Source organism: Oncorhynchus gorbuscha, linkage group LG05 (genome assembly GCF_021184085.1).
Source record: "Oncorhynchus gorbuscha isolate QuinsamMale2020 ecotype Even-year linkage group LG05, OgorEven_v1.0, whole genome shotgun sequence".
Lineage (NCBI taxonomy): Eukaryota > Metazoa > Chordata > Actinopteri > Salmoniformes > Salmonidae > Oncorhynchus > Oncorhynchus gorbuscha.
This window is the reverse complement of record NC_060177.1, coordinates 67,789,166-67,803,068: the sequence shown is the minus strand read 5'-3', so window position 1 is coordinate 67,803,068 and position 13,903 is coordinate 67,789,166. Positions and strand designations below refer to the sequence as shown.

Below are 13,903 nucleotides of genomic sequence, written 5' to 3'. Positions count from 1 at the left end.
ATTCTTTTCTTTTTTATAATGGTGAACATGTCAAAATATGACATGTCACTTGTGAATAAACCTGATTTGATTGAAAAAGTATAGAGGACAAGCATTCCTGACTGAATTTGGACATGCACACTGTTTTTGAAAGCAAAAATTGCTTTCAATCATAACTCAACTTGAAATTAGCCAACACAGACAAGGACATGCTTTTCGAGTGTGCTGAGGAGTAAGATGTCAGGAGTGACTGGGCAACTACTAGACGAGTAACATTCAATTGTTACAGCTGCATTGACCTAATGTAACCTCCATTATTTGTGATCTGGAATCTGTTCTATTCCATCTAAGGCAAAGAGGAAAATAGTTCCAAAAAGCCAGGGGAGCAGGGCACCGATACAACTGCTGCTCAGAGATTTACCTCTTGTATGTTGGTTCTCTATGGATAACTGTGATGTGCTGGTTAGAGCTAATGAGTCAAACTGGAGTAAGAAAGGTTGCATGGATAGTTTTATTCAAATAGGCCTATCGTAACAATTCTTGTGAGTATAGTATTAAGAGATGAAGGTTTTGATTTCTCTTTTTTTTTGCTTTGGCACTCGTCTTTAGGATTGAGTAATAAACACCTGGACAGAGGATTAGCTCCTGAGCTCCTGGAGAAGAAGGCTGTTAAGGCTGCATTCAGTCCAGGCGACAAGGATGAGATGGAATACTGCTACCCAATCCTCATCTCATTCCTGTGCAATCTGACTGATAGGTATGTTGGGCCTATGTTTTGCTCTAGCCTCACATACAAGAAACTGACAAAATATAGGAAACACCAACATAAAGTGTCGTTAGGCCACCACGAGCCAGAGCTGCTTCAAACGGCATAGATTCTACTAGTGTCTGGAACTCTATTGGAGTGATACAACACCATTGTTCCATGACAAATTCCATCATTTGGTGTTTTGTTGGTGGTAGTGGTAGAAAAAGCTGTCTCAGGTGCCACTCCAGAATCTCCCGTAAGTGTTCAGTTTGGTGACTGAGACAGCTATGGCATATGGTTTACATTCAGTTCCTCATCGTTGGAGGGAGTACGTTTTACCTCAGCCTCAGTCATTGAAAAGATCTCGAGTGAAGGGTCAAGTGAAGAGTTTCAGATAAAGGCATCCAAGAAAGTCAGAAAAATACTGATAAAATCCGTCAATTCCTTCCCCAGAAAAGTTGATTGAAGCCAGAAAGATTCTAAGATTCTAACATCCACCATTTTCTTGAAGCATACAGATTTAGCTGCTTTTGAAATTGTTGGATCAAATGCGAACGGTATGAAGAGAATTTTCCTGCCCACAGTCTTCTACTACTCTATGGCAGGCAGACTTTATCCTTCAACAGAGTGATGAGAAAATGTCAGAAGCCACCGAGCCCGCAGCAGTATGATATGGACACCAAGGAACTTGAAGCTCTCAACCTGCTCCACTACAGCCCCGTTGATGAGAATGGGGGCGTGCTCAGTCCTCCTTTTCCTGTAGTCCAAAATCATCTCCTTTGTCTTGATCAAATTGAGGGAGAGGTTGTTGCCCTGGCACCACCCGGCCAGGTCTCTGACCTCTTCAGCATGTTAGTAGTGAGACTTTGAACAAAAATCAAAATCCAAACCCAGTTGACATTGCATGCAAGTCACAAGACCAGGGTCCACATCTACAAAGTGTAGCGAATGCTCGGAGTACACGTTGTGGTAATCTGTCTGGCCCTGCAGCCTTGTGAATGTTGACCTGTTTAAAGGTCTTACTTACATCGGCTACGGAGAGCATGATAACACAGTCATCCGGAACTGCTGATGCGCTCATGCATGCTTCAGTGTTACTTGCCTCGAAGCGAGCATAGAAGTAGTTTAGCTCGTCTGGTAGGCTCGTATCACTGGGCAGCTCGTGGCTGTGCTTCCCTTTGTAGTCTGTAATAGTTTGCAAGCCCTGCCACATCCGACGAGCATCGGAGCTGGTGTAGTACAATTCAATCTTAGTCCAGTATTGACGCTTCTCCTGTTTAATGGTTCGTTTGAGGGCATATCGGGATTTCTTATAAGCTTCCGGGTTAGTGTCCCACTCCTTGAAAGCTGCAGCTCTATCATTTAGCTCAGTGAGGATGTTGCCTGTAATCCATGGCTTCTGGTTGGGGTATGTACATTCAGTCACTGTGGGGACAACGTCATTGATGCACTTATTGATGAAGCCAGTGACTGATGTGCTGTACTCCACAATGCAATCGGAAGGATCCCGGAACATATTCCAGTCTGTGCTAGGAAAACAGTCCTGTAGCTTAGCATCTGCTTCATCTGACCACTTTCTTATTGATCGAGTCACTGGTGCTTCCGGCTTTAGTTTTTGCTTGTAAGCAGGAACCAGGAGGATAAAATAATGGTCAGATTTGCCAAATGTAGGCCGAGGGAGAGCTTTGTATGCGTTTCTGTGTGTGGTGGAGTTTTTTTCCCCTCTGGTTGCACATTTAACATGCTGGTAGAAATGAGGTAAAACGGATTTGAGTTTCCCTGCATTAAAGTCCCCAGACACTAGGTGCGCCACCACTGGATGACCGTTTTCCTGTTTGTTTATGACCATATACAGCTCATTGAGTGCGGTATTAGTGCCAACATCAGTTTGTGGTGGTATATAGACAGTTACGAAAAATACAGATGAAAACTCTCTTGGTAAATAGAGAAGTCTACAGCTTATCAAAAGATACTCGGGTGAGCGAAACCTTGAGACTTTCTTAGATTTCATGCACAAGCTGTTGTTTACAAATATACATAGACCCCAGCCCTTGTCTTACCAGAGGCCGCTGTTCTATCCTTCCGAAAAAGCTTTAAACCTGCCAGCTGTATGTTTTTTATGTCGTCATTCAGCCACGACTCGGTGACACATAAGATATTACAGTTTTTAATGTCTCGTTGGTATGTTATACGTAATCGTAGTTTGTCTATTCAATCGATTGATTGTACGTTCGCTAATAGGATCGATGGTAAAGGTAGATTACCCTCTCGTCAACGGATCCTTACAAGGCACCCGGACGTTCGTCCCCGATACCTCTGTCTCTTTCTCCTGCTAATGATGGGGATGAGGGCCTTGTTGGGCATCTGAAGTAAATCCTTCCTGTCTGACTCGTTGAAGAAAAAGTATTCCTCCAGTACGGGGTAAGTAATCGCTGTCCTGATATCTAGAAGCTCTTTTCGGTCATAAGACACGATGGCAGAAACATTATGTACAAAATAAATGACAAATTACGTGAAAAAACATACACTATAGCACAATTGGTTACGGGATAGTAAAACGGCAGCCATCTTCTTTGGCGCCATTCTCAAGTCGGATCCCTCTGTACTTTGCTCAGTTCATTGTTCCCTCGATCTTGGCCAGTCTCCAAGTCCCTGTCGCTGAAAAACATCCCCACAGCACATTGCTGACCCCAACATGCTTTACGGTAGGGATGGTGCCAGGTTTCCTCCAGACATGAAGCTTGGCATTCAGGCCAAAGAGTTACATTTTTGTTTCATCAGACCAGAAAATCTTGTTTCTCATGGTCTGAGAGTCCTTTAGGTCCCTTTTGGCAAACTCCAAGCGGGCTTTTAAGTGCTGTTTACTGATGAGTGGCTTCCGTCTGGACACTCTACCATAAAGGCCTGATTGGTGAAGTGCTGCAGATATGGTTGTCCTTCTGGAAGCTTCTCCCATCTCCACAGAGGAACTCTGGAGCTCTGTCAGAGTGACCAACAGGTTCTTTGTCACCTTCCTGACCAAGGCCCTTCCATTGCTAAGTTTGGTCAGGGAGCCAGCTCTGGGAAGAGTGTTGGGGGTTACAAACTTCAAATCAAATTTTATTTGTCACATACACATGGATAGCAGATGTTAATGTGAGTGTAGCGAGTCTAGTTCTGACAATGCAGTAATAACCAACGACTAATCTAACCTAACCTTCGGGCAACGAAGGAGTGGCTTCGTAAGAAGCATTTCAAGGTCCTGGAGGGGCCTAGCCAGTCTCCAGATCTCAACCCCATAGAAAATCTTTGGAGGGAGTTGAAAGTCCGTGTTGCCCAGCAACAGCCCCAAAACATCACTGCTCTAGAGGAGATCTGCATGGAGGAATGGGCCAAAATACCAGCAACAGTGTGTGAAAAACTTGTGAAGACTTACAGAAAACGTTTGACCTCTGTCATTGCCAACAAAGGGCATATAACAAAGTATTGAGAAACTTTTGTTATTGACCAAATACTTATTTTCCACCATAATTTGCAAATAAATTCATTAAAGGTCCTACAATGTGATTTTCAGGATTTTTTTTCTCACTTTGTCTGTCATAGTTGAAGTGTACCTATTATTATCTTTTTAAGTGGGAGAACTTGCACAATTGGTGGCTGACTAAATACTTTATTGCCCCACTGTACATATGAAATGAGTAATGTAGGGTATGTAAACATTATATTAAGTGCCGCTGTTTAAAGTGGCTAGTGATACATTTTTTACATACATTTTTACATTATTAAAGTGGCTGGAGTTGAGTCAGTATGTTGGCAGCAGCCACTCAATGTTAGTGTTGGCTGTTTAACAGTCTGATGGCCTTGAGATAGAAGCTGTTTTCAGTCTCTCGGTCCCTGCTTTGATGCACCTGTACTGACCTCGCCTTTTGGATGATAGCGGGGTGAACAGGCAGTGGCTTGGGTGGTTGTGGTCCTTGATGATCTTTATGGCCTTCCTGTGACATCGGGTGGTGTATGTGTCCTGGAGAGCAGGTAGTTTGCCCCCGATGATGCGTTGTGCAGACCTCACTACCCTCTGGAGAGTCTTACAGATGTGGGCGGAGCAGTTGCCATACCAGGCGGGGATACAGCCCGACAGGATGCTCTCGATTGTGCATCTGTCAAGGTTTGTGAGTGCTTTTGGTGACAAGACAAATTTTTTCAGCCTCCTGAGGTTGAAGAGGCGCTGCTGCATCTTCTTCACCACGCTGTCTGTGTGGGTGGACCAATTCAGTTTGTCTGTGATGTGTACGCCGAGGAACTTAAAACTTACTAACCTCTCCACTACTGTCCCGTCGATGTGGATAGGTGGGTGCTCCCTCTGCTGTTTCCTGAAGTCCACGATCATCTCCTTTGTTTTGTTGACGTTGAGTGTGAGGTTATTTTCCTGACACCACACTCGAGGGCCCTCAGCTCCTCCCTGTAGGCCGTCTCGTCGTTGTTGGTAATCAAGCCTAAAACTGTAGTGTCGTCTGCAAACTTGATGATTGAGTTGGAAGCGTGCATGGCCACGCAGTCGTGGGTGAACAGGGAGTACAGGAGAGGGCTGAGAACGCACCCTTGTGGGGCCCCAGTGTTGAGGATCAACGGGGTGGAGATGTTGTTACCTACCCTCACCACCTGGGGGTAGCCCGTCAGGAAGTCCAGGACCCAGTTGTACAGGGCGGGGTCGAGACCCAGGGTCTCAAGCTTGATGACGAGTTTGAAGGGTACTGTGGTGTTAAATGCTGAGCTGTAGTCGATGAACAGCATTCTCACATAGGTATTCCTCTTGTCCAGATGGGTTAGGGCAGTGTGGTTGCGATTGCGGTGGAGGTGATATGGTCCTTGACTAGTCTCTCAAAGCACTTCATGATGACGGAAGTGAGTGCTACGGGGCGGTAGTCGTTTATCTCAGTTACCTTAGCTTTCTTGGGAACAGGAAAAATGGTGGCCCTCTTGAAGCATGGGGGAACAGCAGACTGGGACAAGGATATATTGAATATGTCCGTAAACACACCAGCCAGCTGGTCTGCGCATGCTCTGAGCACGCGGCTGGGGATGCCGTCTGGGCCTGCAGCCTTGTGAGGGTTAACACTTTTAAATGTTTTACTCATGTCGGCTGCAGTGAAGGAGAGTCCGCAGGTTTTGGTAGCGGGCCGTGTCAGTGGCACTGTATTATCCTCAAAGCCAGCAAAGAAGTTGTTTGGTCTGTCTGGAAGCAAGACATCCTGGTCTGCGACGGGGCTGGTTTTCTTTTTGTAATCCGTGATTGACTGTAGACCCTGCCACATACCTCTCGTGTCTGAGCCGTTGAATTGCGACTCTACTTTGTCTCTATACTGACGCTTAGCTTGTTTGATTGCCTTGCGGAGGGAATAGCTACACTGTTTGTATTCGGTCATGTTTCCGGTCACCTTGCCCTGGTTAAAGCAGTGGTTCACGCTTTCAGTTTGACGCAAATACTGCCATCAATCCATGGTTTCTGGTTTGGGAATGTTTTAATAGTTGCTGTGGGTACGACATCGCCGATGCACTTGCAAATAAACTCGCTCACCGAATCAGTGTTTTAGTCAATGTTGTTGTCTGATGCAATGCGGAACATATCCCAATCCACGTGACCGAAGCAATCTTGAAGCGTGGAATCAGATTGGTCGGACCAGCGTTAAACAGACCTGAGCTCGGGAGCTTCCTGTTTTAGTCTCTGTCTATAGGCAGGGAGCAACAAAGTAGAGTCGCGGTCAGCTTTTCCAAAAGGAGGGCCTTATATTTTTTATTTAACCTTTATTTAACTCTGCAAGTCAGTTAAGAACAAATTCTTATTTTCAATAACGGCCTAGGAACAGTGGGTTAACTGCCTGTTCAGGGGCAAAATGACAGATTTGTACTTTGTCAGCTCAGGGGGTTTGAACCTGCAAATCAAATCAAATCAAATTTATTTATATAGCCCTTCGTACGTCAGCTGATATCTCAAAGTGCTGTACAGAAACCCAGCCTAAAACCCCAAACAGCAAACAATGCAGGTGTAAAAGCACGTTACTGGTTACTAGTCCAACGCTCTAACGACTAGGCTACTCTGCCGCCCCAGGGTATGTGTCGTGGAAGTTAGAATAACAATGATCCAGGGTTTTACCAGCCCTGGTAGCACAATCGATATGCTGATAGAATTTAGGGAGTCTTGTTTTCAGATTAGCCTTGTTAAAATCCCCAGCTACAATGAATGCAGTCTCAGGATATGTGGTTTCCAGTTTACATAGAGTCAAATAAAGTTCGTTCAGGACCATCAACGTGTCTGCTTGGGGGGGAATATATGCGGCTGTGATTATAATCGAAGAGAATTCTCTTGGTAGACAATGCGGTCGACATTTGATTTGATTGTGAGGAAGTCAGGTGAAGGACTTGAGTTCCTGTATGTTGTTATGATCACACCACGTCTCGTTAATCATAAGGCATACCCCCCCCGCCCCTCTTCTTACCAGAAAGATGTTTGTTTCTGTCGGCGCGATGCGTGAAGAAACCAGCTGTCTGTACCGACTCTGATAGCGTGTCTCGAGTGAGCCATGTTTCCGTGAAGCAAAGAACGTTACAGTCTCTGATGTCTCTCTGGAATGGTACCCTTGCTCGGATCTCATCAACCTTGTTGTCAAGAGACTGGACATTGGCGAGTAGTGTGCTCGGGAGCGGTGCGCCAGCTGGGATCTGATCCATTGTCCTGGGTGGTTTGCACAACAGAGGATCAGCTTCGGAAAGTCGTATTCCTGGTCGTAATGATGGTGAGTTGACGTTGCTCTTATGTCCAGTAATTCCTCCTGACTATGTAATAAAACCTAAGATTGCCTGGGGTACCAATGTAAAAAATGCACTGTCAACTGTGGGACATTATATAGACATGTGTGTGCCATTCCAAATCTTGTCCAATCAGTTGAATTTACCAATTTACCACTCCAATCAGGTTGTAGAAACTTCTCAAGGATGATCAACGGAAACAGGATGCACCTGAGCTCAATTTTGAGACTCATAGCGAAGGGTCTGAATACTTATGTAAATAAGATATTTCTGCTTGAAAAATGTTAGAAATGTGCCGAATTTCTAAAAACCTGTTTTTCCTTTGTCATTATGGGGTATTGTGTGTAGATTGATGAGGAATTTGTTTTATTTAATCAGAATGATGTGGTAGCCATGCTGGTTAAGTGTGCCTTGAATTCTAAATCAATCACAAACAGTGTCACCAGCAAAGCACCCCCACACCATACACCTCCTCCTCTATGCTTCACGGTGGGAACCACACATGCGGAGATCATCCGTTCACCTTGGCTGAGTCTCACAAAGACACTCAAATTTGGACTCATTAGACCAAAGGACAGATTTCCACTGGTCTAATGTCCATTGCTCGTGTTTCTTGGCCCAAGCAAGTCTCTTCTTATTATTGGTGTCCTTTAGTAGTAGTAGTAGTTTCTTTGCAGCAATTTGACCATGAAGGCCTGAATCCCTCAGTCTCCTCTGAACAGTTGATGTTGAAATGTGTCTGTTACCAGAACTCTGTGAAGCATTTATTTGGGCTGCAAACTGAGGTGCAGTTAACTCAAATGAACTTGTCCTCTGCAAGGTAGGGGTGGTATACTCCGGGTCTTCCAGAGTTAACTCCGGGTCTTCCTTTCCTGTGGTGGTCCTCATGAGAGCCAGTTTCATCATTGTGCTTGATGGTTTTTACGACTGCACTTGAAGAAACTTTCACATTTTCCGGATTGACTGACCTTCATGTTTTTAAGTAAGATTGACTGTCGTTTCTCTTTTCTTATTTGAGCTGTCCTTGTCATAATATGGACTTGGTCTGTATATCACTCCTACCTTGTCACAACAGAACTTATTGACCCAAATGCATTAGGGATTAAAAATTCCAGGTGACTACCTCATGAAGCTGGTTGGGAGAATGCCAAGAGTGTGCAAAGCTGTCATCAAGGCAAAGGGTGGCTACTTTGAAGAATCTCAAATATAAACTATATTTGGATTTGTTTAACCCTTTTTTGTTTACTACATGATTCCATGTGTGTTATTTCTTAGTTTTGATGTCTTCACTAATTATTCTACAATATAGAAAATATTAAAACTAAAGAAAAAGCCTTGAATGAGTAGGTGTGTCCAACCTTTTGACCGGTAATGTATATATACACATGCACTTTTCATGCTTTTTGTTCTTGGTTGTTTTTGTTGTCTCCTTCCAGCCTTCATTACACTACACTCTTGACTTTTTGGTGCTCTCTTATGAATATCGCAATACTGTCAGTCTGTCAACCAGCTGAAGCTGACTGATGGAGGCTACCAGCAGGGGGCAGCAGCCTCCTAGGATAAGGAGGCCAGTGGTAATGGGAACGGGAACAAGGATGAGAAACCTGTGGAGTCAAATTGGTTACCTAATGATTCGTGATGAGTTACTCAAGAGCTGTCACAAGTTCCTGGGTCACATCGACAGGATTCTCCAGCAGCTGGAAGGTGTGTGTGTCTGTGTTTGTGGATCATAGATACCATGGGCTCTTGAGTGGCACAGCGGTCTAAGGAACTGTATCTTGAGGCGTCACTACAGACACCCTGGTTTGAATCTAGGCTGTATCATAACCGGCTGCGCACAATTGGCCCAGCAACGTCTGGGCTTAGCCAGTGTAGGCAGTCATTGTAAATAAGAATTTGTTCTTAATGTTCTTAACTGACGTCCCTAGTAAAATAAATGTAAAAAATTGTTCCTCCTCCCAGACAGGACCCACCCAACCATCAACAGTGTCAGGAGGTAGTTCATCAACCACTCTACGTGATGTGTGTGAATGCATGCATACATCATGTAACAAGTGCACTGTTTTTCAGTGGTGTTTTACACTGTATCTGAATGTTTTTGTGGTGAATGATAATGCTGTGGCCTCTCCATTGCAGGTGAGATTAAGTTTCACATCCCTGAACTGGAACTGGATCCGGAGGTGGATGTGCTGCTGGCCACTCTAGAGGTGATGGAGAAGCTGGAGCAGTGTGTGTTGAACTAGCAGACTCAGATCACCATTGTCGTCGAGGCGCAGCAGAAGAAGAAACCTCAGGTGAGAGAGGGAATAGCTTTTTGGATCCATACTTTTCATTCAGACCTTTTATGATTTCAAATGAAAATTATTTGAGTAGAAATGGCTGGTTAGTAATATTACTGGTTGTTTTATACATTCCCAGGCGCCAGGCCCCATAGCAGACATAGAAACCTGGACCTGTCCATGACCGAGCCTATGCAATCTCCATGTGGGGATTGTGCGCTTCCTTAGCACACTGGAGAGCCTCTTCAAGGTGGGCTTATAGTCCTGAGGAACAGGCCTTGTTCTCCCTAAGCTTCACATTATAGCAGCAACATTCCATGTGTTATTGAAATATGTAAATTACCAGTCAAAAGTTTGGAAACTCTTACTCATTCAAGGGTTTTTCTTTATTTTTTCTATTTTCTACATTGTAGAATAATGGTGAAGACAACAAAACTGTGAAATAACACATATGGAATCATGTAGTAACCAAAAAAGGATTCAACAAATCAAAATATATTTTATATTTGAAATTCTTCAAAGTAGCCACCCTTTGCCTTGACAGCTTTGTGCAAGTGGCATTCTCTCAACCATCTTCATGAGGTAGTCACCTGGAATGCATTTCATTTAAGAGGTGTGCCTTGTTAAAAGTTGATTTGTGGAATTTCTTTCCATCTTAATAAGTTTGAGCCAATCAGTTGTGTTGTGACAAGGTAAGGGTTTTATACAGAATAAAGCCCTATTTTGTAATAGACCAAGTCCATATTATGGCAAGAACAGCTCAAATAAATCAAATCAAAGTTTATTTGTCACGTGCTGTTACGGCTGTTGTCGGAATGAGACCAAGGTGCAGGGTGGTAGGCGTACATTTTGTATGTATTAAATGATCACCAACAAAAAAACAAGATAAACGACACGTAAAGAATTGTAGCGCTAAACCAGCAACTAACAAAAACAAGGTCCCACAACAGAAAGTGTGAAAAAGGGCTGCCTAAGTATGATTCCCAATCAGAGACAATGATAAACAGCTGCCTCTGATTGGGAACCATACTTGCCCCCCCCCCCCCCAAAAAATAGACAATATAGAATACCCACCGCAACTCACACCCTGACCTAAGCAAATAGAGAAATAAAACGTCTCTCTAAGGTCAGAACGTGACACATGCGCCAAATACAACAGGAGTAGACCTTACAGTGAAATGCTTACTAACAGGCTCTAACCAATAGTGCAAAAAAGGTATTAGGTGAACAATAGGTAGGTAAAGGAATAAAACAACAGTAAAAAGACAGGCTATATACATTAGCGAGGCTATAAAAGTAGCGAGGCTACATACAGACACTGGTTAGTCGGGCTGATTGAGGTAGTATGTACATGTAGATATGGATAAAGTGACTATGCATATATGATGAACAGAGAGTAGCAGTAGTGTAAAAGAGGGGTTGGTGGGACACGATGCAGATAGCCCGGTTAGCCAATGTGCGGGAGCACTGGTTGGTCGGCCCAATTGAGGTAGTATGTACATGAACATGAATAGTACATGAATAGTACATGTACATGAATAGTTAAAGTGACTATGCATATATGATAAAAAGAGAGTAGCAGTGGTGTAAAAATAAGGAAAGAGAAACTACAGTCCTTAATTACTTTAAGACATGAAGGTCAGTCAATCCGAAAGATGTCAAGAACTTTGAAAGTTTCTTCAGGTGCAGTCGTAAAAACCATCCAGCGCTATGATGAAACTGGCTCTCATGAGGACCGCCACAGGAAAGGAAGACCCGGAGTTAACTCTGCTGCAGAGGATACATTCATTAGAGTTACCAGCCTCATAAATTGCAGCCTAAATAAATTATTCACAGTGTTCAAGTAACCTTCAGGCCTTCATGGTCAAATTGCTGCAAAGAAACCACTACTAAAGGACACCGATAATAATAAGATACTTGCTTGGGCCAAGAAATACGAGCAATGGACATTAGACTGGTGGAAATCTGTCATTTGGTCTAATGAGTCCAAATTTGAGATTTTTGGTTCCAACCGCTGTGTCTTTGTGAGACTCAGCCTAGGTGAACGGATGATCTCCGCATGTGTAGTTCCCACCATGAAGCATGGAGGAGAAGGTGTGATTGTATGGGGGTGCTTGCTGGTGACACTGTCAGTGATTTATTTAGAATTCAAGGCACACTTAACCAGCATGGTTAGCACAGCATTCTGCAGCGATCCGCCATCACATCTGGTTTGCGCTTAGTGGGACTATAATTTGTTTTTCAACAGGACAATGACCCAACACACCTCCAGGCTGTGTAAGGGCTATTTGACCAAGAAGGAGAGTGATGGAGTGCTGCATCAGAATACCTGGCTTCCACAATCACCCAACCTCAACCCAATTGAGATGGTTTGGGAAGAGTTGAACCGCAGAGTGAAGAAAAGCAGCCAACAAGTGCTCAGCATATGTGGAAACTCCTCCAGCACTGTTGGAAAAGCATTCCTCATGAAGCTGGTTGAGAGAATGCCAAGAGTGTGCAAAGCTGTCATCATGGCAAAGGGAGGCTACTTTGAAGAATCAAAAATCTGAAATATATTTTGATTTGTTTAACAATTTTTTGGTTGCTACATGTATTATTTTATCATTTTGATGTTTTCACTACAATGTAGAAAATAGTTTAAAAAATTAAGAAAAGCCTCTGAATGAATAGGTGTGTCCAAACTTTTGACTGGTATTGTAGGTCTGACTTTTCTGCTGCTGACATGCTCTTTTGATATGTTGTCCTTCTATCCCTGAGGCTAAGTTGTAGGCTCTTCTCCATGCCCAGAGACTAAGCATTTGTGTTGTGTGTTCCAGAACCTGGCCACTGGGGCAGACTTTGCTGTGATTCTGGACACCATCCCTCTGATGATGAACTGTCTGTACATGGTGTGGATCATCTCCAGCTACTACAACAAGGACAAACACATGGAGCCCTTCATGGAGCGCATTGCCCGGGAGCTGTTTGTGTGCGTGGCTCATATCATCAATGTCCACGTGCTCTGTTTGTGCACCAGCTTTCTGCTATGATTATGAACACATTGGGCTGAATGGTCATCTGGTCATCACCCAGGTGACTGGCCGCATCTACCTCACCCTCACACAGGTCCTATACCTGAACCTCAACTAAGATTTTGTCTAACTTAGCTACCACTGTGTTTGTGCTTGCCTCAGGCCCTGCCCATGTACCTGGTTGGAGCCCCTGCAGGGCTGGCTGGAACAGAGAAGACAGTCCACCAAGGACCTTACCAAGGCTCGGGGCCACACATTTCTCCTCTCCCCTGTCTTCCCCCTCTGTGTCCAGGCTGTGGGTAACATTTTGTCTGGCCTGGCCCAGTATGTTGCCTGGGGCTGCTTTGATGAATTCAACCTCATCGATGACTCTTGCTGTCTGTCATCTACTCCAAGATCCAGACCATCTGCAATGCTCTCATCCTGCACCTCAAAGTGCTTCCATGTGAGTTATTATGGCACACAGTGATTTCTTTGATGTCTGGAGACTGCCAGGACAGTTCTGGATTGGGAGAGGCTGTTACAAAAACATTGCAATTTGAGTAAGTAGCTAGAAACAATTGCTACAGAACATCACTGTTGTACTTATGGCAAGGTAATAACAATTTTAAGATGTTTTCCCTAAAGACAGTTGGTGACATTGACTCAGGAGGCTTTGAACTCAGTTTTGTTGTGGGTGTCAGTTTTCCGGGCCTGGAGATCAGCATGGACGACCGCGTGGGAATCTTCAGCACTATGAACCCTGGCTACGCTGGACTCACAGAGCTGGACTCACAGAGCTGGACGCACAGAGCTGGACGCACAGAGCTGCCTGAGTCAATCAAAGCCCTGTTCAGACCTGTGGTGGTCATGGTGCCTGACCTGCAGCAGATCAGTGAAACCATGCTCTTCTCAGGGGGATTCTTCTTGGCCAAAATGAGCAGCATATCCTCTCATCAACACACACACACACACACACACACACACACACACACACACACACACACACACACACACACACACACACACACACACACACACACACACACACACACACACACACACACACACACACACACACACACACACACACACACACACACACACACACACACACACACTTA

General features: G+C 44.3%; 1 long non-coding RNA gene across 1 annotated transcript; it reads left to right on the top strand.

Annotated features, from left to right (window-relative positions):
- Positions 1 to 9,672: 9,672 nt before the first annotated feature.
- Positions 9,673 to 13,555, top strand: LOC124035222. Its single transcript, XR_006838703.1, has 5 exons — positions 9,673 to 9,804; positions 9,929 to 10,039; positions 12,606 to 12,861; positions 12,963 to 13,245; positions 13,484 to 13,555. It is a non-coding gene; the product is annotated as an uncharacterized LOC124035222 (long non-coding RNA).
- The last annotated feature ends 348 nt before the right edge of the window (positions 13,556 to 13,903 follow it).